This window comes from Mirounga angustirostris, unplaced genomic scaffold, assembly GCF_029215605.1.
Source record: "Mirounga angustirostris isolate CCGP_5_RB_7025 unplaced genomic scaffold, mMirAng1.0.hap1 SCAF_13, whole genome shotgun sequence".
NCBI classification, from domain to species: Eukaryota; Metazoa; Chordata; class Mammalia; order Carnivora; family Phocidae; genus Mirounga; species Mirounga angustirostris.
The window spans coordinates 26,716,458-26,740,854 of record NW_026991721.1 but is presented as its reverse complement, the minus strand read 5'-3'; the positions used below and the strand labels follow the sequence as shown (position 1 = coordinate 26,740,854).

The window sequence follows — 24,397 nt, the reverse complement described above, 5'->3', positions numbered from 1 at the left end:
CTGCATGGAGCACTGGGTGTTATACGAAAACAATGGATCGTGGATCACTACATCAAAAACTAATGATGTATTGTATGGTGACTAACATAACATAATAAAATTAAAAAAAGAAAAGAAAAGAAAAGAAAAGAAAAGAAAAGGGTATCATGATACCAGTGAGCTGAACTGGGATTTTATTTTCATCACTTCTCAAAGCAAAGTCTGCGTTTCCTTAGATGGAGATTTCTACTCTTGAGTTAAAAGAATGAGTTTCTAACATCTAGAGTATTTTAAAACTCACAAAATTAAAAACTGCAGCAACACAGGAGTAAATTCTCTGTTGTTACAAATGGATAAGCAGCATGATCCCTCCATCATGGCTGTCACTGGGAGGGGGCTGAGCTACGGTCTATAAATTCCCTTCCTACCGCAAGACTCTGAATTTGAATTAAAATATACTGTACAGTGAGAACAAAAGAATCATATAGCCCCAGGATGGCCCTTCTGTCAGCTTGACCTCAGAAGACTAGATCAGAAGAACTGAAGGCGGGTTTCTGAAGCACAGCAAAGATAAGGAATTCCCGGACCTGAGAAGACTCAGATGGCCAGAGGCCAAAACATAGTGTGCTGGATTATTCTGCTTGGCTCCTGGAAACCAAATGCAAATCTAATCAACAATCAATCAATATTTATTGGATCCAGCATTATGAAAAGCTCCAGACACGGTACCAGAAATAAGACTGAGCCACAGGAATAGGCTGAGAGATCACTAAGGATGACAAGGGCCATGAGCCTTATTTTCGCTCTCAGGAGCTGGGCTGTGTTCCCTGAAGCACAGGTCAACTGTCAGTGTTTTCAGGTGCAAGCTGCCAGGCCTGGGGGTCACTTGGAGATACCATTCCTCAGTCCCTGTCCTACACGGTGAGGTCCATGCTTGGAGAGCTACAGCATTAGAATTCTGAGACTGTTGCCCCATAAGGCTGGTGGTGGTCTTCCCAAACATGGTTTCTTGACAAAATATTCATCAGAAGCGTGACAGACAGTAAGGAGTAGTCGAGGAGCCCCAGAATGAATATTTTTAAAGTTTGCATTTGAGCTCCTAGGAGAAAGATACATCATCACCAAATAAATGAGAACATCTGAAAAATATCTGCCCTTATCAGATAATTTTAAAATAAACTGTTGTTTTTCAAGCCGCTCTCTGGTTCCTTACAAATGAGTGTTAACTTCTGTTCCCCATCAAAAGCTTTTTTATGCATTTACTCCCAAGTTGTCATGCTGCCTACAACATCTGCAATAAAGCAATTAGAAGCCATGGAGTAAACAAAATGTGTTCAGTAGAATGGCAGGCTGAGGAAGCAGATCAGAAATATTTACACACTGTCTGTCAGGGTGTTTTCTGGCTTTTTCTCTGTTTTATTCATTTATACTAATGTGTGGACAAGAGAGTTGAAAACATTTTGCTAAGAATGAAACCCTGAGATTTATATGAAATTCCTAAGCTTATCCTTGGGAAAGAAGCCACAATCTGTTTTCAGGCAAGAGTAAAACACTTGCAATTCCCTTTGAAAAACAACATCCAATCTTCCCTTAAATTGAGATGCCAGAGCCACTAGATTGTGATTTAAATCAGAGAACAAAATTAGTCCAGGTACACCAGGGTGGAAGGAGAAGCAGAGCAGACACTGGTAAATAGCCTATGAATTCAAAATGTAGAGTCTTCCCCCTGCCCCCAGCCAATTCTGACTTCCAACCAATTAGAGAAATAAATTGGCAGTTCACCTACAACTTGCTGGTAAACAAACATTTTTCACCAGCCACTTCATGACTGTTTTTTTGCTGTGCATTTTTAAATTCCATAAAAAACTGGGATGGAACAATAACTCTCAGAGTTCACAATAATCGCTGGCAGGGCTCTAATGGAAAACAAAATCTCCACCTCATTCCAACCATTTGCCATAGTAACAGAAGCCTTCCTATTATGAATATTAGCATGGCCGGCGGGGTGGGCAGGAACCTCAGTGAGGGGCAGGGACTGGCAAGAGCAGCTAAAATACTGCATCTTCTGGTTAAACCCGAGGAGACTGGGATTTCAAGTTGGGTATCAAAAAGCACAAACACGGACCAATGTTAAGGATAGACTTGGCCAAACACCTTTATGAGCGGCAGAAACGGAACCGACCATCCTGGATGGACAGAGCCTTGGCCTGCTAAGATTTCTTTGTGCTCTTGGTACATAGATCCATTTGTTGGTTCTTTTTACAAACTGGAATAAAGGTTTGGCCTCCATCTTCCCACAAAACTCAGTATACCTGGGGAAAATCAAAACCCCAGATTCATCCACTCTTCTCTTTGGGTTCTGTAATCAGCAGAGACCTCTACTGGCAAGAGAATGGCGGGAAAGGGAGGGAACCCACTCTATTCCACAGAGATGCCTTTATCTCTACAAATGTGTCCCACTGGCAGGTTGGCCACAACCAGACCTACCTCTCTAAGACAAGGGCATTTCAGGACTCAGCCCAAGGTGGCATCTATTTAACCCAAAACTCTGCCATCAATAGAGCCCAAATCTGCCTAGCAGGCTTCGTCTGCCCCCCACCCTCCCCCTGAGAAAGGCATTGGTCTCAGGTGAGGGGACATGAAATGCCAGAAATGACAGAGCCTTCGACAAAATAATTTTTGCAAAGATTCAGGTAGGGATAAGGGGGTGGGGTGCTGATTTGCATTCATCTAATATGCTAGCATTAAATTCTGTCCAAGTAGGCTTTTGTCAAAACTTATACCAAATACTGGGAAGCGATCATCAACCGAAAGCAAAGTGGTTCTTCCTTAGAGAAAGGTTTCAAAGTCACCATCTTTTTTCATGGAAGAGGTAGGTCGGGAGGTGGGGACGTGGGTTTCTAAAAGACACAGCAGATCACAAATGTGCTGATCTAACATTGTCAATGACATCTCATCCCAGATGGCAAGTGAAGGAGACACTGGGATTTAAGGCACCTAGACACTTGCCAACAGAATATGAAGACATAAGGAAAAAACAAACAAACAAGAATCCTTAAATTGCATGGTTCAAAAGGCACACAGGTCTAAAGGCAATCTGAAGAACGATTTTAAGCATCATAAGCATCTAAACCTCAGAATAATAAAAACTTCCAAAGGCAGGGAATGGGAATGCTGACTAAATTCAAATCTGTTCAGAGACTTTATTCCAGGGCACGAGGCTGAGTTGTTGCAACGTACACAAGTGGGGTGTAAAGTCAATGGGATTACATTTTCCTAATTATCTTCTGCTTGAGCTTTACAGCACATACACAAAATGAGATCAGCCGGGACTTGCCTCTCTAACAAATCACTCAGATTTAAACATTGCTCACATAAACAAAGCGGGGTGGGGTGGGAGAGAGAGAGAGAGGCCCAAGGCTGGGAAAAGACAGAGAAGGGCTTCTTCAATCACAGTTGCAAGGAACAAAAACCTGGAGGGGGGAAAGAGTTGCTGGACCGCCACCAAATCTCCCCCACTGGAGACAAGAGCCCATCTGCTGAGCTCGGCAACTTCTCTTTAACTACCATTCAGCTCGCGTCTCTGCAGAGATCTGTCTGCAGAACTGGCAGATGGACCCCTGCTTCCCCGAGTCGCTGTGTTATTTGTTTAATAAATTTAATTAATATCCATACTGCATTGGATTGCTCCCAGAAAAGGGGCCGAAGTGCTCCCTTTCCCCAATAGCTACATGATGAGTGATTTCCCAGAAAAGAGCAGATAACGGTGCCCCGGGGCCACTGAGAAATTAAAAGTACCATAAGCTTACATTACTGCCCATGGATTACTTTCTCGTAGTACACTAATATCCTTTTTTGAGGGGTATTTTAACTTTATGAAAGTATGTAATTCCAAAAACAGGCAATCCAAAGATTACCTCTTCTCTCAGATGGTAGATTTATTGGAATGGTTTTAAAAGAATCCGATTTAACCTTATATTCAATACTTTCATCTATTTCCCCCAAATGAAGCATCATGAATGGTAAGGAGGTTTCTTTTGGCAAACAGCTAGCTCCAGGACCATTGTGAACAAATTGAAAAACCTCACTGGTCATATTGAACTTGTATTATTTCCTGAGCTGAACAATGTGGCCACTGCAAATAAAGGAGAATAGAAAGGGTCTTGGACAAAATCGAGGCAGTACATGCTTCCTCTCCATTAAGTGGAGTGCCAAGCTGCTTAGTGACAGAGTCCCTGCAATCAACAAGTATGAATTAAAGCAGTGTTTTACTTGCCCTGTTATCCAATGTCATCCTGTCCTTCTCCGCAGCCTATTTCATCTTAACCTAGATTTCCCACAGTGTGTTCCCAGAAAGAATAGTCCCTTAAGGATATAAGGGTCTAGGAAACATTGTATCAAAGAAGGTTAAACAGGTTTCTTCACTGCAGGACTTCTCAGAGCCTTTAATTTGTGCTAACAGGCATTGTGAGTATTTCTGCAGAGGAGGGATGGGGTTCAATAGAAAAGGCAGCATTTCCTAAGACCCAGGCATGTGTGGCTCACCACTATATCCCAAGGCTTAATACAGGGCCTGGCAAATAGCAGGTACTCATTAATATTTGTTGAATGAATTGATCAGTGAACAAATGAATGAAGGAGCAAAGAAGTGAACCCCCAATGGTTTTGCTTAGGGATAATCTGCAGACACTTGAACATTACCATGGATAAGATTTTAAAAACATGGGCGCCTGGGTGGCTCAGTTGGTTGAACAACTGCCTTCGGCTCAGGTCATGGTCCTGGAGTCCCGGGATCGAGTCCCACATCGGGCTCCATGCTCAGCAGGGAGTCTGCTTCTCCCTCTGACCCTCCCCCCTCTCATGTGCTCTCTCTCTCTCTCAAATAAATAAATAAAATCTTTAAAAAAAAAAAAAAGATTTTAAAAACAAACAAAGTCATTTCCACACTAAAGAAGAATTGAAGGGACTTGAATCAACTGTTGACTTTGTTGGGTTTCACTTTCAAGGTGCTATTTCCTTATATTAGGTTTACTTTGCATTTTAAACTCTTCTTCACTGCTAAGTATCCTAAACAATCCCCCTCACCCCCGTTCCTTTACATGTCATGAAAACCTGATCTTGGAGAATTCTGTACACTTCTCAGCTCCTTGGCAAGACCACAATTTTTTGTCTTTGATATGCTTAATACCTTCCCAGAATCTGTGTAATGAATTCAATTCAATCATAGGCACTGAGCTGAGATGAAAAATTACTCCTTTCAAATGAGTTATTTTAAATGCAACAGCTTACAAAGCAGAATTATTTTGAGAACTTGTTGATAGTTGCAATGTCAAACTTGTTAAATTGAAATTAAAGTTTTAATAGAAAAAATTAAAATTTATTATAGTGTAGGTTAACCCTTGTTAACCTTTGTGCCTTCTGTCTAAAACAATCCCCTATTGTTCATTTTCCTTATGTCATTTTCCTACAACACTCCATCCTGTTGATATAGCACTGAGTTCACTTGTCGTTCCCCCAGTTTCAGACAACTACAGCCCTTCCTGCTAATTTGATACTCATAGAGAATACACAAAACGGCACTCAATCCTACATAGCCAGAATAATGACAAGTATCTCCCCTCTAGCTCAGCTGGCTCCTAATTTCTAAACCTAAGAAAAAATCTTCTTTTATCTGGTGACTTCAAGCTATTTATATTGAAAGCTCTCAGAAGGCTTTGCTAACAATAAAACCTTTGGGAATAGAAGGAGAAAGCAGAGAGGCTTTAAACGAGCAGTGTCTTTTTAAGATTTCCTGCATCAAAATATTTCTTGAATTGGAGAATAAATAATCAATAAATAGAATTCAAAAAATATTGGCTGTATATGAAAACAATGGATTGTGGATCACCACATCAAAAACTAATGATGTATTGTATGGTGACTAACATAACATAATAAAATTAAAAAAAAAAAATATGGGCTAGATTTTAGGAAGTAAAGGAAAAACAGAAAGGACAGGAATTTGATATTTACTGCATGCCTATGTGCCAGCCATGGTGTTCAGTACTTACAATAATAATAAAAATAACTGACAGCTACCATTCAGGTATATGACAAATACCGTGGTAAATCTTTATATGGATTTCTATTCCTCCCAGTAGATACCATTATAATTTTAAAGTTGAGGACACTGGGGCTCAGATATGTTAAGCAATGTGTCAAAGGTCACAGGCTAGTGAGTAGAATGGGGGAGCTCAGAATGTTCAAGCCCTGCCCATCTGACTCCAAGGCCCATGCTCCCAATAACCACTATGCTTTCCCACCCTATATGTATTATCCTAGTTCTGAGGCTATCTACAATAATACTGGGATTCTCTGAGGCCCTGCAGAATGGAAAAGAACATAATGAAAATATTTTGCATTAACAAAATATGGCAGGGGCAGGAAACTGTTGGGACTGATGTGTGTAAAGACTATCCCTCAACTTAAATTTGTTAACCTCGTCAAAATCCCAAGTCTATCTAAACTGGTTGAGCTGTCTTCTCTATCACCAGATTTTCTGGCCCACATTTTAATGTGATTTTCTCCTGCATGTATCACTTTCAATATTCTAACTACTGTGATGCATTGTAATTCTTTATATCCCCCTCCATTCCTTCCTCACTTTAGGAGCAGCAATGAATACAGAAACATGCACTTAACAATAAACCTAGATGAAAGATACAGAAGTACCCCTCTACAATTGTCTGCCTTCTCCCCAAAAGACCTCATTTTCCTGTAAGGCGACATGAGAATTTTAATTCCTAGAATAATTTATTAACAGATATTTTGGTTGTCTATCATTTATTAATATCAATAAACATGTACTGGGCACCTCCCAAGTGCTCTCTCTCTGCCACAAGATCCTGAATAGGATACATTCTGTTATTCCTACCTCACATGGATGATGTATTAGTTATATATTGTAGCATGATGATTGGCCCCAAAACTTCGCAGCTTAAAACAACAAATATTTATTACCTCGCTGTTTCTGTGGATAGGGAATCTGGGCACAGTTTAGCTGCTTGACTCTAGCTCAAGATCTTTCAAGAAGCTGCACCCACACTGTCAAATGGGGCTGCAGCCTCATCTGAAGACTCAAGTCAAGTGGGGAGGGATCCACTTCCAAGCTCATTCACCTGGTTGTTGGCAGGATCTAGTTCCTCGAGAGCTGATAGACTGAAGGCTTCCTTTCCTTCTTGGCTGTTAGCCAAAGTCCTCCCTCAGTTCCTTGCTACATGGGTCTCTCCATGGGGCAGTTCATCCTGTATCAGCCAGCTTCCCTCAGAGACAGAAAATGACAGGAGAGAGAGAGAGAGAAGCTGCAGCATTTATGTCACCTGATCTCAGAAATGACATCTCATCACCTTTGTCATATTCTATTCATTACATGTGAGTCACCGTCAGGCCCAGCCTACACTCAGGCAGAAGGGAATCACACAAAGGTTTGAAAACCAGGAGACAAGGATCACTTAGGGCCACCTTAGAGGATACCTATCTCTAATGTTGCACTTCTGAGCCTCAAGGGACACACACACACACACAAATGAACATCTACAAAATAATCCTTATTTCCCAACATTTCTGGTTTAAAACTAAATGAACTCATTTAGGAAAATGCCCATGTACAACAAACACTTCAATTCTTTCAACAAATACTACAGAGTGCTGAATAGGACCAGACACTCACTGCTCTGCAACTTTTCTTTAAAAGTAACTAAAATTGTATCATAAAAATTCACCAAGACCATGACCAAGCTCCTCTTCCCACAAGCAAAGATTCAGGAGAATAAAGATTAAGACAACCACTGTTCTTTTCTAATTAAAACCACCTCAGCATTTACTGTTAGCAACTATTTTAAGAATGCATTTTCAGGCTAGAGCTTCGATGAGCAAATCCACTTGCAGACAAATACAAAACACATTCTCTAACATCGGTTTTAATAATGATAGTGGTGCTATTTCAGTCTCCCTATGCCTTCTTCTTTTTGTCTTACAGCTCAACTGACCAGAATTTGGGAGGGAAAGAAGAGTATTATTTACTGATTCCCTTCAAAACTCAATATACATCAAGTAGAGACCATCGATGATAAATGGCACAAACTGGACATCTCATCTGTGATGCGAAGAAAACACTTAAGCTCCTCCAGAATTTTAATTGCCTTAAGGGAGAAGAAAAGAAGGGTGAGAGGAAATCATTTAGAAAGAAATTCATGAGTTGGCTTAGGTTCAGCTATAGAGAAATAGCATTCCATCTCTCTGTACACCTCAGTTTTTGTAAAGACACTCATTACACGTGTAAATATATATATTACAACCTGTAATAAGTGCCAAAAAGGAAAGAAAAAAGTGATAGACAGTAAAGAGAATTGCAGAGTCAAAGAAGTTCTCTCTAAAGAGGTGATATTTAAGCTGAGAAGTGATGAAGGAGAAGGTTCCAGGCATGTTAAAAAAAAAAAAAAAAGGAACGTTCCAGATAGAAGGAATAGCATGTTTCCTGATAAAAGGAAGAGCTTGGCATGCTATAGGAATCAAGAAGGCCACCACTGGGGCAGAGAGTGGAATCAAATAAGATCTCACTGGCTATTGTGTGGGAAATGGATAGGGCATGACTGGCAGCAGAGAGATCAGTTATGAGGCTGCTATAGTCATTTAGGGAAAAGATGATGGTGGCCTGATCTGGGGCATTGTTAAAAGAAACAGAAGTCAGAGGCAAGAAATATTTAGGAAGTAGAAATGACAGGTGAGATTGGATGGGGGTGGTGATAAAGAGGTGGAGAGAGAAAATGAGAGAGAGAGAGGGAAATGACTTCTACATGGATGACTTCTGTGTATCTGGATTATCAACCTGGTGAGCAGTGTACTTCCATGTGACCCATCTCTCTGGCTTTGAGAAAGCAGCTTCCCAGTTGCCTTGAGAAAAATTCTGCAGAACTTAATTCTCACTTTTCATCCTGTCAGCCATGGGTGAAATCCCCCATTAACTGGGAAGTCAGACAGGAAACAGACTAAAATGCCCGCAGAAAGAGGACTGAGAAGTTATAGAGTATGCATACAATCAAGAAAAGATTTTTATTGATCATCTGTTCCAACCACTCTACTTTAACGATGAGCAAAGTGTGACTCAGGGATGTTGAGGAGCCAAGACCAAAGTTAAAGAGCCAGTTAATGACAGAACCAAGGCTAGAATCCAGTTCTCCTGACAGGACAAAATATGAATGAAGCAGCATATGACAAATGGGTACAATGATGACATGTACTTAATAGCCATGTATTTACATTTTCCTTTCCTCCCACCTCCAATTCTTGATAAAGAGGTTCAGCATTTGAATGCAAATTGGTGGGGGGGGCATAAAATTTTGCATCCTGTTTTGAAGAGAGCCTGCTAAACATATGCTATGGGTACTAAACAGTAGTGCTCTAAGTATTACTGCAAAGAAGGAAGGGAAGGAGGTGGGAGGGGAAGGGAAAGAAGGGAAGGGACTGAAGGATGGGAAGGAAGGAAAGAAGGCAGGCAGGCGGACAGGAGGAGAGAGAAAAAAAAGCTAAAAATTTTAGCCTCCATTATGTTGTTGAAAATAAACAAATTTGGACCCTATATGAACCTGTGATGCCTCTTTTGCTTTACTAGGCTATAAATGGTAATGAAATCTGTGGGAAAATTTTTAATATTTTAATTTCCTAAGCCTAAGGATAGATTTTATCGATTTTACGTTTTTCTAGTGGTCCAGTTCTAGTTCTTTTCCAATATGAAGGAACAGATTGTGAATTCAGAAAGAGGTAACAAATGAAAAGAGAGAAGATGATAAGTACAAAATATCATTATTTTAGCTAGAATATTCCCTTCCCAAATGATATTTCAGCACTAGCGGTATTCCATTTCACTCCTCAATCTACTGGCATTTACTTTTAACTCTCCTTTACAAATTCATTCTGATACAAAATTCAGAGAAAAATCTATGTAAAATATTTCAAATTGTGACATATCTCACAACAACATGTTTGACTAAATTCAAGTTCTCGGGACAACTTTGAGTGAAGTCTTTCATGCAGACTTACACCTCCAAGCTTTAAAAAAAAAAATGCTTATGTCAACAGATCCAGTTTTACATGAGAAACAAATAGCTTTCATATACATTTACACCCACCAACAGAGAAAACAATCTAGCCTGAAGCTACCCATTTTCCCTGAAATTATGGACAGCCTATGCAAGTTGAAAATGTCTGTACGAAAGCTTTAAACCAGAATTAATTTTGCTTAAGATATCCACCAAATCTTTATTCCTCTTAAGAGGAAAGTTAATTCTTAGGGCCTGGGCACATTGCAGATATGAAGTTTGGAAAGATCAATTGCTCCTTTTTCTTTATTTCATGCTCTCCACTCAAAATGGCTGGCTAAATTTAGGTAACACTTTCCCCCAAACTCTCATTACACCCCTCTCGTAAAGCACAATGTAACTGCTCAGAAAGTTATGAGTCATGGAAAAGAGGAGGTTATAAAGCCTTTCTCCTCTAAACTAAATAAAAGCATTTACTGCCAACCTCAGGAGAGAAAAGTCAAATCAGTCTTCCTGAAAGTGAGTGAATCAGTTCTATAAACTCCCACAAGATTCTTCTCAAATAATTTGCAAAAAGAATTAGTTCAGTCTTCACCAAAGGAGTTAAAAACAAATCCCACTGTGTTTCTGTAATTCAGTGATGAATATATGACTTGATAATTTTCTTGTCAGTGAAAAGATCCAACTTAAACCTCTTCCAATTAGGTTCTGTATTTAAGTGAAACCTTGAAGTTCAAATAATAAACTTTAATCAAGTAACAAAATAAAGCAAACCCTGGCATTTTAAGTATGTCATAAACAAAGAGGGCTGTCACAAATTCAACTCCACCACATCTCCAAACTCTCTCAGGACCTACGTATAGTGGCTCTGTCCACACCCAAGGGATTCATGGGCCTCCAACACCATCAGGCTAGGCAGAAAAGGGAAAGGGAGAAGATGAAAGGTCCATGCCTGCTATTTCTCCAGTGTGTTCAATTTTTCTGCCAAGAAAGCAAAGGGTTTTTTAAAATAGTCTCATCACAGTAGTCTACTACTCGCAGGCATCCAAAAGGGAGTAAGGGTCCATCATTACCTTTAAAATAGAGAAATAAATACCACCACTAGCTACATCTAGGTGAATATCCCCTTCACCGACGCACATTCGGCACTTAGACACATCCATCAGCCCCACCTCCCCACCCCACTGCCTAGATCAGAACTGGTAGGCACGCACTGATCTGACATGTAATGTGGCCCACCAGGGAAGTAGTCCATTAGGTGGCCAATCACGGGCCGCCCTCCAGCAACACCCCCATGAGGTCGGCTCCTCGGAAGGATATGAATCATGGTTAGTAATAGAGGCTGGTTCCCAATTTCCACTACACTAACTCACCTGTGGCCGCCTCATCTTTTCCACTTGTCACATACGTGAGAAAGGGAGGAGTAGAGGTGCTGGGGCCTGCAGGGAGGGGGTGCGAGCACGTTCCATCTGAAAGATGATGCCTGACATTGACCAATCAAATTCCAGCAATCTTAGACCTAGCTGATGTGCTTACCAAGAGGCATCCAATCCTTAGGAAAAACCCTTAAACCACAACAAAATACTAGGGATAGATGAGTTGGTGCAAAAAAAGAGGCTAGACTTTCCCCTGCCTGGGCCCATGTCTTCCTCCCAAGCTCTAGAGAATTTTGTTTCCCATTTTTTATTAATACCTACATGCTCAATGCTGCGATAACTCTGAGTCTTCAAAGAATCCTTAGGCGAATGGCAACTTTCTACGGTATCGCAGGGTTATGCAGATGTTATTGGCAACTCCGGCACCCTAGGATTTTGCACACACGTATTCCTTCTGTTTAGTATTGCATTCAGTTTTGAAAAACTTATCTACCTGAGGTCCAGGTGTGGATTCCTTCCTCCAACTAGAACAAGTAATAGAAGTAGTAAATTTGCATGTGTGTGCCCGTGTGTGTAGAAAAGTGTATGAAATATTAGAATGGGAAGGTGAAAATCTGGGAGTAGAACAGTGGGCCAATCAACATGGCCCCCAGGCCTAGATTAAGAAATATCTTAGGTCTGAATGGCACTTTATAAACACATCTTTATAATTTATAAGCACATCTGTTTCATTTCAGGAAGCCTCATTCAGTCTAAAAGTACCAAGATGTGCCACAATTTACTACAACATGAAAACAGAATCCTGTTACCCAAGTACTGTGTTTCTTCAGGAAGTTTGTACTAGCTGTGAACAGATATCTTATCCTCGACATTCACAAATGTGGGAGAAGTCTTATGACCCTAAAAATTCTTGAAACCTCGAAGTCAAAATAAACAGGCCAAGTGTGCTAATCATCTGACAAATGTGGAAGGCTGAGATACCTTCCTTTTGAGTTTTATGAAGATATTCTAAAGCTCACTTTCCTGCAAGTAGGATTTTCAACATATAAATTTCACTAATGCACAAACTGAATAGAATCAGGTCAGTATAATCCTCATATTTCTGCCAGCTGGGATCCTGGATGTTGAGATGTGACTGCCTCTCTCCATGGGCCTGAAACCACCAATCTGTTTCCCACGGGTCACTGCACAGCCATCAGATGGAGACACTATGTGGTCACTACCCTAAGGAACAGATCCAAACTACCTACGTCGAGGGAAAAAGCTACAGCTCCCATTTCCAATCTCCCAAGCCACCCCAGTCCCTCTGCAAAGGAGTATCAATAGAGAGACTAAATGAATTGTTTACTTAATTGTGCTGTGCAAGCTGAATAATTGCACGCTTTCCAGAAAGGCTTTGTAACCAATGAGATGGCACTGGATCTGCCAAACCTTTACCTTGAAGCCAACATCCTTTCTTTCTATAGTCTCTCTCCTATCACAAATAATGGCAACCCTGATATTATTTCCAGAGGAGGCAAAACCATGGCAGAAACATCAAAAAACATGTCTTTCAAAATGGAAAAAAAATCTCCATTAAGGTGCACCCGGTGAGAACTGCCATCTCCCTATATGCCAATGTGAAACCTTTAGTTTCCAACCCCGATTTAATCCGTTACACACTGAAACAGCCAACAAACGGCAAAATAATCTACCTTTTGGGTGAGTAAAACTGGTCCATTAATGTAATGACCACATTTTAAGAGGATAAGAGAAATGTCATGAAAATAAGGTGGGTTTGAGGCTATTTTCCAAATATCAAATATTGTGCAAGACTAGAAAGATGGAAAACGGAGTGTTATTTATGTGTTGAATTTTTAGGATGATAAAAATCAACTAATACCAAGACAGAAAATACTGAGATAAGATGTGTTGAGTGGGGAAAAAATCCCTTAAGGGTAGCAACAACGGAAATTTTAGTCAAAGAAAACCCAGTATTACTTAACAAGTCAAGAGAATAAGGCTAAGGGAGATGTCTTTAAAACTCGTTCGCCAAAATTTGCTTGAAGCATTAAAAAACAGTGGAAGTTCTCAAAACAAAACACATGCTTCTGGTAAAGGAACTGTTTGTAGCACTTATTTTGTTGTTTTCATTTCATTATTTTGGTAAGGCTTCAAAGACATGGTTCAAAATAGACAAGTGTCCCTCCTACCTAATCTCCAGCCACCCATCCCTCTTTCCAGAGCCATCTACTATCACCAATTTCTTATGTTTTCTCCCAGACCAGAGATCTAAATATTCTTTAAACTCTATTTCATAAAACCTTTCCTCCTCTATGTTCTTGCCCTTGTTTGTTTGTTTTATTTTTTTTGCAACAGTTTTTCATTAATAATAATCAGGGTCTTTTCTCTTTTGGTAGGTATGTGCTCATAGTTCATAGTTGGAGATTCTCCAATGGGCTGTTTCTTCTCAGAGGCCATAATCCCCCATGATCCAGTCTAATCGACAGGTCTCACAGGATTAGGACTTTAAAGTAAAAGTATGCATCAGAATCTGACAAGAATGCAAAGATGCTATTTTTACCCAATAACCTTCAAAAAACCAACATATTTAAAACAAAGGAAAAATACAATGTATAGCCGTCACCAAACCAAAGTTCTAAGAGTGTTTGAGTCTTGACCCAACAAAGTTGTCCTGATCCACGTGCTAGCTGACTTGGATTTTGGAACATCCACCTCATCTGATTTTTCAGGTGTAGACTGGCCCCAAGCAATATTGGCCTAAATACCTCTGAATGTGTTTGGGAGTAGAAAAGAGAGGATGGGTGTTTAATTGGGAGGAAAGATAAGAAAGGTGCCACACAAGGGCGTGGAGCAAGATGGCGGAGGAGTAGGAGACCTGGATTTCGTCTCCTCTCAGGAATTCAGCTGGATAGGGATCAAACCATTCTGAACACCTACAAACTCAACAGGAGATCGAAGAAAAGAAGAGCAACAACTCTCTCATCAGAAAAGCGACCACTTTCTGGAAGGTAGGACGTGCGGAGAAGTGAATCCGCGGCGATATTCGGGAGGATAGACGGCGGGGGAGGGGCCTCCGTCGGCCGCTTCTGGCAAGTGATAGAACCACGGAGCACAAAATCGGAACTTTTAAAAGTCTGCTCCGCTGAGGGACGTCACTCTGGTGGCTAAGCGGGGGGTGGAACCCTCCGAGACAGTGTGGTCTCAGGACCCTCGGGGTCACAGAAAGACCGGGGGTGCCTGAGTGTGGCAGAGCTCCCAGGTATCGGAGCAGGGAAGCCGGCTGCAGAGGAGGAGCCCAGGCGCGGGCTCTCAGCTCGGGGTGGCCATAGACCGTGATCCGCGGCCCAGTCGGGCCCCTGCTCCTCCAGCAGGGACCCAACAAGCGGCAGATCCGGGGAGACTCACCTTCCTCCCCCGGGAGGAGCCGCGCGGGAGTGCACCGCAGGGATCTGCTGGGTTTGGAGACTGCACGCGGGGTCGGGTGCCAGAGATAGAAACGCGGGGTCACAGGCCGGGCGAGCACGGAGTGCAGCCGGAGACCGGGGAGACGGGAGTGACTGACGGCTTTTCTCTGGGGGCTCACTGAGGAGCGGGGCCCCGAGTTCTCTGCTCCTCCGGGGCGGAGATTGGGAGGCCGCCATTTTCACTCTCCGCCTCCAAAGCTGTACGGAAAGCTCGCAGGGAACAAAAGCCGCGGAGAGCAAACCCGAGCAGATTACTTAGCCGGGAGGGGGCAAGGGCGGGGCAATTCCGCCTCCGGCAGAGACACTTGGAAACCACGGCAACAGGCCCCTCCCCAGAAGATCAGCGAGAACAGCCAGCCAAGACCAAGTTTACCGATCAATGAGAACGGCAGAACTCCAGCACTAGGGGACTACTGCACATAGAATTCACGGCTTTTTTACCATGATTCTTTAGTCTTTTAAAGTTAAATTTTTTTTAACTGTCTTTTTGTCTTTTTATTTCTTTTTGAATTTTTCTTTTTCCCTTTTTCAACCAACATCTTATCAATCCCTTTTTTTTAAAAAAACATTGTTATTTTTCATTTTTAGAGTCATATTCTATCCCTTCATAGTAGTTACCCATATTTTTGGCTTATATATATAAGTTGTTCTCTCTTTAAAATTTTGAGATAGTTTCTTCTAACAGATTAAAATATACCCTAAATCTCTAGTATATGGTGTTTTCTATTCCCCTGCCTGATCACATCCTCTCCCCTTTTTTTTTTCTTTTTTTAAATCCTCTTTCTTTTTTCAAACAACTTCTTATCAATTCCTTTTATAAAATTTTTTATAATTTCCATTTTTACAGTCATATTCCATCCCTTCATCATATCAACCCTTATTTTTGTACATATATAAGTTTTTCTCTCTTTAAAATTTTGGGAGGCACTTTCTTCTAAAAGACCAAAATACACCCCAAATCTAGTGTGTGGCACTGATCTATATACCATATAGATCATATTTGATCACATTCTGGTTTTTTTGTTGTTGTTGTTGTTTTGTTTTGTTTGTTTTTGTTTTTATCTTTATCTTTTTCTTTTTCTTTTTCTTTCTTTTCTTTTTCTTTTTTCTCTCTTTCCCTTTCTTATCCCACTGCTTCAGGTCTTTTCTGATTTGTTTAGAGTATATTTTCTGGGGACGTGGTTACTCTGCTAGCATTTTGTTCTCTCATTAATCTAGTCTCCTCTGCACAAAATGACAAGACGGAAAAAATCACCTCAACAAAAAGAACAAGAGGTAGTACCGACTGCCAGGGACCTACTCAATACGGACATTAGTAAGATGTCAGATCTAGAGTTCAGAATCATCACTTTAAAGATACTAGCTAGGCTTGAAAAAAATATGGAAGTTATTAGAGAAACCCTTTCTGGAGAAGTAAAAGAGCTAAAATCCAACCAAGTAGAAATCAAAAAGGCTATTAATGAGGTGCAGTAAAAAATGGGGGCGCTAAGTGCTAGAATAAATGAGGCAGAAGAGAGAATCAGTAATATAGAAGATGAAATGATGGAAAATAAAGAAGCTGAGAAAAAGAGAGATAAACAACTACTGGATCACGAGGGCAGAATTAGAGAGATAAGCAATACCATAAGACGAAACAACATTAGAATAATTGGGATCCCAGAAGAAGAAGAAAGAGAGAGAGGGCCAGAAGGTATAATGGAGCAAATTATAGCAGAGAACTTCCCTAATTTGGGGAAAGAAACAGGCATGAAAATCCAGGAAGCACAGAGAACCCCTCTCAAAATCAATAAAAATAGGTCAACTCCCCAACATCTAATAGTAAAACTTACGAGTCTCATAGACAAAGAGAAAATCCTAAAAGCAGCTCGGGAGAAGAGATATGTAACCTACAAGGGTAGAAACATTAGATTGGCAACAGACCTATCCACAGAGACCTGGCAGGCCAGAAAGGACTGGCAGGATATATTCAGAGCACTAAATGAGAAAAATATGCAGCCAAGAATGCTATATCCAGCTAGGCTGTCATCGAAAATTGAAGGAGAGATAAAAAGCTTCCAGGACAAACAAAAACTAAAGGAATTTGCAAACACAAAACCAGCCCTACAGGAAATCTTGAAAGGGGTCCTCTAAGCAAAGAGAGAGCCTAAAAGCAACATAGACCTGAAAGGAACACAGACAATATACGGTAACAGTCACCTTACAGGCAATACAGTGGCACTAAATTCCTATCTTTCAATAGTTACCCTGAATGTAAATGGGCTAAATGCCCGAATCAAAAGACACAGGCTAACAGACTGGATTAAAAAACAAGACCCATTGATATGCTGTCTGCAAGAGACTCATTTTAGACCCAAAGACACCCCCAGATTGAAAGTGAGGGGGTGGAAAACCATTTACCATGCTAATGGACACCAAAAGAAAGCTGGGGTGGCAATCCTTATATCAGACAAATTAGATTTTAAACCAAAGACTGTAATAAGAGATGAGGAAGGACACTATATCATACTTAAAGGGTCTATCCAACAAGAAGATCTAACAATTGTAAATATCTATGCCCCTAACATGGGAGCAGCCAATTATATAAGGCAATTAATAACAAAAGCAAAGAAACACATCGAAAACAATACAATAATAGTGGGGGACTTTAACATCCCCCTCACTGAAATGGACAGATCGTCTAAGCAAAAGATCAACAAGGAAATAAAGACTTTAAATGACACACTGGACCAAATGGACTTCACAGACATATTCAGAACATTCCACCCCAAAGCAACGGAATACACATTCTTCTCTAGTGCCCATGGAACATTCTCCAGAATAGATCACATCCTAGGTCATAAATCAGGTCTCAACCGGTACCAAAAGATTGGGATCATTCCCTGCCTATTTTCAGACCACAATGCTTTGAAACTAGAACTCAGTCACAAGAGGAAAGTCGGAAAGAACTCAAATACATGGAGGCTAAAGAGCATCCTACTGAAGAATGAATGGGTCAACCAGGAAATTAAAGAAGAATTTAAAAAATTCATGGAAGCCAATGAAAATGAAAACACAACTATTCAAAATCTTTGGGATGCAGCAAAGGCAGTCCTAAGAGGAAAGTATATAGCAATACAAGCCTTTCTCAAGAAACAAGAAAGGTCTCAAGTACACAACCTAACCCTATACCTAAAGGAGCTGGAGAAAGAACAGCAAATAAAGCCTAAACCCAGCAGGAGAAGAGAAATAATAAAGATCAGAGCAGAAATCAATGAAATAGAAACTAAAAGAACAGTAGAACAGATCAACGAAACTAGGAGCTGGTTCTTTGAAAGAATTAACAAGATTGATAAACCCCTGGCCAGACTTATCAAAAAGAGAAGAGAAATGACCCAAATCAACAAAATCATGAATGAAAGAGGACAGATCACAACCAACACCAAAGAAATACAAACAATTATAAGAACATATTATGAGCAACTCTATGCCAGCAAATTAGATAACCTGGAAGAGATGGATGCATTCCTAGAGATGTATCAACTACCAAAACTGAACCAGGAAGAAATAGAAAACCTGAACAGACCTATAACCACTAAGGAAATTGAAGCAGTCATCAAAAATCACCCAAAAAACAAAAACCCAGGGCCAGATGGCTTCCCAGGGGAATTCTACCAAACATTTCAAGAAGAATTAATACCTATTCTTCTGAAACTGTTCCAAAAAATAGAAACGGAGGGAAAACTTCCAAACTCATTTTATGAGGCCAGCATTACCTTGATCCCAAAACCAGACAAAGACCCCATCAAAAAGGAGAATTACTGACCAATATCCCTGATGAACATGGATGCAAAAATTCTCACCAAAATACTAGCCAATAGGATCCAACAGTACATTAAAAGGATTATTCACCATGACCAAGTGGGATTTATCCCTGGGCTGCAAGGTTGGTTCCACATCCGCAAATCAATCAAGGTGATACAATACATTAACAAAAGAAAGAACAAGAATCATATGATCCTCTCAATAGATGCAGAGAAAGCTTTTGACAAAGTACAGCATCCTTTCTTGATCAAAACTCTTCAGAGTATAGGGATAGAGGGTACATACCTCAATATCATAAAAGCCATCTATGAAAAACCTACAGCGAATATTATTCTCAATGGGATAAAACTGAGAGCTTTCCCCCTAAGGTCAGGAATGCGGCAGGGATGTCCACTATCACCACTGCTATTTAACATAGTATTGGAAGTCCTAGCCACAGCAATCAGACAACAAAAAGAAATCAAAGGCATCCAAATTGGCAAAGAAGAAGTCAAACTCTCACTCTTTGCAGATGATATGATACTTTATGTGGAAAACCCAAAAGACTCCACCCCAAAACTGCTAGAACTCATACAGGAATTCAGTAAAGTGGCAGGATATAAAATCAATGCACAGAAGTCAGTGGCATTCCTATACACCAACAACAAGACAGAAGAAAGAGAAATTAAGAAGTCGATCCCATTTACAATTGCACCCAAAACCATAAGATACCTAGAATAAATCTAACCAAAGAGACAAAGGATCTGTACTCAGAAAACTATAAAATACTCATGAAAGAAATTGAGGAAGACACAAAGAAATGGAAAAACGTTCCATGCTCATGGATTGGAAGAACAAATATTGTGAAGATGTCAATGCTACCTAGAGCAATCTACACATTCAATGCAATCCCTATCAAAATACCATCCACTTTTTTCAAAGAAATGGAACAAATAATCCTAAAATTTGTATGAAACCAGAAAAGACCCCGCATAGCCAGAGGAATGTTGAAAAAGAAAAGCAAAGCCAGCAGCATCACAATTCCAGACTTCAAGCTCTATTACAAAGCTGTCATCATCAAGACAGCATGGTACTGGCACAAAAACAGACACATAGATCAATGGAACAGAATAGAGAGCCCAGAAATGGACCCTCAACTCTATGGTCAACTAATCTTCGACAAAGCAGGAAAGAATGTCCAATGGAACAAAGACAGTCTTTTCAACAAATGGTGTTGGGAAAATTGGATAGCCACATGCAGAAGAATGAAACTGGACCATTTCCTTACACCACACACAAAAATAGACTCCAAATGGTTGAAAGACCTCAATGTGAGACAGGAGTCCATCAAAATCCTAAAGGAGAACACAGGCAGCAACCTCTTTGACCTCAGCCGAAGCAACTTCTTCCTAGAAACATCGCCAAAGGCAAGGGAAGCAAGGGCAAAAATGAACTATTGGGACTTCATCAAGATAAAAAGCTTTTGCAAAGCAAAGGAAACAGTCAACAAAACCAAAAGACAACCGACAGAATGGGAGAAGATATTTGCAAATGACATATCAGATAAAGGGCTAGTATCCAAAATCTATAAAGAACTCATCAAACTCAACACCCAAAGAACAAAGAATCCAATCAAGAAATGGGCAGAAGATATGAACAGACATTTTTCCAAAGAAGACATCCAAATGGCCAACAGACACATGAAAAAGTGCTCAATATCGCTCAGCATCAGGGAAATCCAAATCAAAACCTCAATGAGATACCACCTCACACCAGTCAGAATGGCTAAAATTAACAAGTCAGGAAACGACAGATGTTGGCGGGGATGCGGAGCAAGGGGAACCCTCCTACACTGTTGGTGGGAATGCAAGCTGGTGCAGACACTCTGGAAAACTGTATGGAGGTTCCTCAAAACGTTGAAAATAGAGCTACCATATGATCCAGCAATTGCACTACTGGGTATTTACCCCAAAGATACAAAAGTAGGGATCCGAAGGGGTACGTGCACCCCGATGTTTATAGCAGCAATGTCCACAATAGCCAAACTGGAAAGAGCCAAGATGTCCATCGACAGATGAATGGATAAAGAAGAAGTGGTATATATATACAATGGAATATTATGCAGCCATCAAAAGGAATGAGATCTTGCCATTTGCAACGACGTGGATGGAACTGGAGGGTATTATGTTGAGTGAAATAAGTCAAACAGAGAAAGACATGTATCATATGATCTCACTGATATGAGGAATTCTTAATCGCAGGAAACAAACTGAGGGTTGCTGGAGTGGGGGGTGGGGTGGGAGGGATGGGGTGACTGGGTGATAGACACTGGGGAGGGTATGTGCTCTGGTAAGCGCTGTGAATTGTGCAAGACTGTTGAATCTCAGATCTGTACCTCTGAAACAAATAATGCAATATATGTTAAGAAAAAAAAAAGAAGAAGAAGAAGGTAGCGGGAGGGGAAGAATGAAGCGGGGGAAATCGGAGGGGTGGACGAACCATGAGAGACGATGGACTCTGAAAAACAAACTGAGGGTTCTAGAGGGGAGGGGGGTGGGAGGATGGGTTAGCCTGGTGGTGGGTATTGAGGAGGGCACATTCTGCATGGAGCACTGGGTGTTATGCACAAACAATGAATCACGGAACACTTCATCTAGAACTAATGATGTAATGTATGGGGATTAACATAAAAAATAAATAAATAAATAAATAAATAAATAAATAAATAAATAAATAAATAAATAAATAAAAGAAAGGTGCCACACATAGTTGGAGAGGCCTCCCAAAGACTCCTTGCTATGGGAATACCCAAAAGGAAGGTAATATGCAAATTTCAAACATATCAGGTCACTTTTTTTCCCATCCCATACCCAACTGAGGCTATGGACAGTTAAGGGGGGAGGGGGAAGACCCAAGTTCTAGTCCTGGTTTTGTCACAAACTTAATGTACCCTTGGCCCAATCACCTTTGATTCAGTCTTGATGAGCCCCAAAGTCCTTTTTTTTTTTTTTAAGATTTTTTATTTATTTATTTGTCAGAGAGAGAGCATATGCACACAAACAGGGGAAGCAGCAGGCAGAGGGAGAAGCAGACTTCCCGCTGAGCAGGGAGCCCGATGCGGGGCTCGATCCCAGGACCCCAGGATCATGACCTGAGCCGAAGGCAGACGCTTAACTGACTGAGCCACCCTGGCACCCCTCCAAAGTCCTTTTTACCTTCAACTTCCTCAGTCCAATATGCAATTTTTCTCCATATTATATGGACATAAAATTCCTTTGATTTCCCACAAGTTTATTTGCCATGAAATGACAAACTATATACTCTAAATGTTTTTAAATCCTTATCAAGAAAGAGAAGTGACTATAGTGGACAGGTGTCATTTTGAAGATGTCCATCTTTCATTCCTTCTCCACCCTGATTTCTTTCAGTGGTAGTATCTGTGTACAATTTTGGGGGGACAAGTTCCAGTATTTGCCTCCCCAACTACAGGAGATTAAAAGGAAACTGGAAGTTCCTTCTGCCAGATTCTCCTCTCATAAATCAGTCCATCCTTAGGATAGGCACATGACCCATCAAATTTTCTCCCTCAGGACTCTAAATCTTTAGCAGAACACAAGAACAGAGGAAACAGCTAGAGTTCATTCACTCTATAAGTGATACCCAGGCAAGACTGCTGAGTAATTCCTGCCACAAGGATTTCTTCAATCCTACAAACAACCCCATATCCTTCCAATATATTCTCTTTCTACTGGTTAGTGGTTTGCTGTGTAATAATCTACTCCAAAACTTTAATGCCTTAAAATAACAACCAGTTATTTCCTTACAATTCTGTAGATTAGCAATCTGGGTAGGGCTCAGCTGGGATGGTGTGTCTCTGCTCCATGTCAGCTGGGTTAAGGAATGGAACTGATCTCCAGTCAGTAGACAGATCTGCTGGGGGCTCACTGATCCCAGACTGCCTCACTCACTCACTTACTTGGAAACTGGCAGGAGCTGTCAGCTGGAATACCTCGTTCTCCATGTTTTCTCTCATGTTCCAGTAAGCTAAACTGGGCTCCTTTAAATGATGGAGAAATGTTCCAAGAGAACAAAAGCAGAAGGTGAAACTTCCCTTCCGGCACATTCTATTGGTCAAAGGTAGTTTAAAACCAGCCCAAATTCAAGGGGTGGGAGAACAGACTTCATCGGTTAATGGGAGGAGTGGCAAAGAAAACTTGCCAAGGGAAGAGGCTGCAGGGAGACTGACATGGGACACATTAGATTTGGGGGGACTCTACATTCAGGACATTTTTCCTGTTTATACCTCACATATTAATGAGATTATTTGGAAAGAATGTACATGTCATGGTAGTGGGGCTGTAAGAAGCAATGAATTTAAAGGGAAATTATCACGGTTCAAGTCCTGTCAGTTATTCAGCTATGTAATTTGGAACCTGCATGATCTCTGTGACTTTCATTTATATTCATTCATTCTGTGACATTCACTTAAAGAATGAATGAATGGAAGAAATTGGGGTGATAATATCTGCCTGAGTTGTAAAACTGTTGTGGATATTAGAGTGTAACTTTGAACTATAGGCAAGTACAGGGCCATAAGAATGAGCATGCAGGGTGAGACTGTACAAGACTGTGAGTGGAAAACATTACACTTGTCCCATGACCTCTAAAAATTGTTGTCAAAACATTGAAAACTTTCTCACTATTGGTTATAAATACATAGGAAAATGGGAAAAAAAAGTTGCTTAGTACATTAAAATACTAGAAACATTGAAAATCAAGTGGTTTACTTATTTGTAAAAAAAACTTATCAAGATTAGTTTCAACAGTGCTTGCCTTCTTGTCATCATATAACTCATACTATGGAGTGAGCATTTTTCTGTGCCTTGGCAAATTGTCACCTTGCTTTCTAAGTTTGCATCTGCTTACAACCTTTTATCCCTTGCTTGCATTTTCAATGTCATGAAATATCTCCAAGAGCTCCTTTTATGTGAAATTTTTGCTGGTGTCACCTCCTTTGGGACATTTTTATCTTCTCATCACAACTGCTTTCCTCCTTTATGTCAATAAATTTGCCTTCACTAAGTTCCTCTGACTGCACATCTTTCAAAAGGCAGCGGTGTTAACATGCTTACAACCAGCTATTTCTTCTCTGTTCCCTTTATGTTTGAGTCCAACTTCACTTGCAGCATTATCACTTTTGTTTCTTTGCTGCACTTTCACTTTTATTGCCAGTTCTCCCTTTTTGATTATTCTTATTTGTAAAATGTCACATGGGTTTATCACCGGGGAACAAGGAGGAAACACAAATACATACTTTGCTGTCTTATTTCTGAGCTGAATAACACGTGCACAGTGACCAATCACTGACAGACTAGAAATGATGACATGATTTGTCACTGATCATGATGAGCATCTGTCACTTATGCAGTGACTTATGGACTGAAGAGCTAGCAGCACAGTTTTTTGTGTTTTATGCAACTTCTCAGTTAATATATTTGGTAGCTGAAATTTGAATGATATCATTGGGAGACTGGTGTTATGCAAACTGGGGTAACTGAAATTTGTACATATCAGAACTATCCAAGAAAGCCCTGTGTGTTAAAGATTATGTCAAGTTTAATTACTGCCACAGTTCTATTAAAGAAGGAAAGACTAGATCTCACTCTTAACTGTATTAAAAAGGGGGTTGGGAGGTGCCTGGGTGGCTCAGTCGGTTGAG

At 40.5% G+C, this 24,397-nt stretch overlaps 1 protein-coding gene across 4 annotated transcripts in view; it reads right to left on the bottom strand.

The window, feature by feature from the left end:
- LOC123857261 (uncharacterized) overlaps positions 1-24,397 on the bottom strand; it is a 182,467-nt gene that overhangs the window by 105,383 nt on the left and 52,687 nt on the right. Inside the window, exon 1 of one of the 4 annotated variants that reach the window (XM_045893952.3) lies at positions 7,137-7,643. The exons of the other annotated variants lie outside the window; for them this stretch is intronic. The gene's annotated coding sequence lies outside the window, so the exon portion shown is untranslated. Of the gene's footprint in view, positions 1-7,136; positions 7,644-24,397 lie in introns of those variants that run through there. 4 annotated transcript variants of the gene reach the window in all.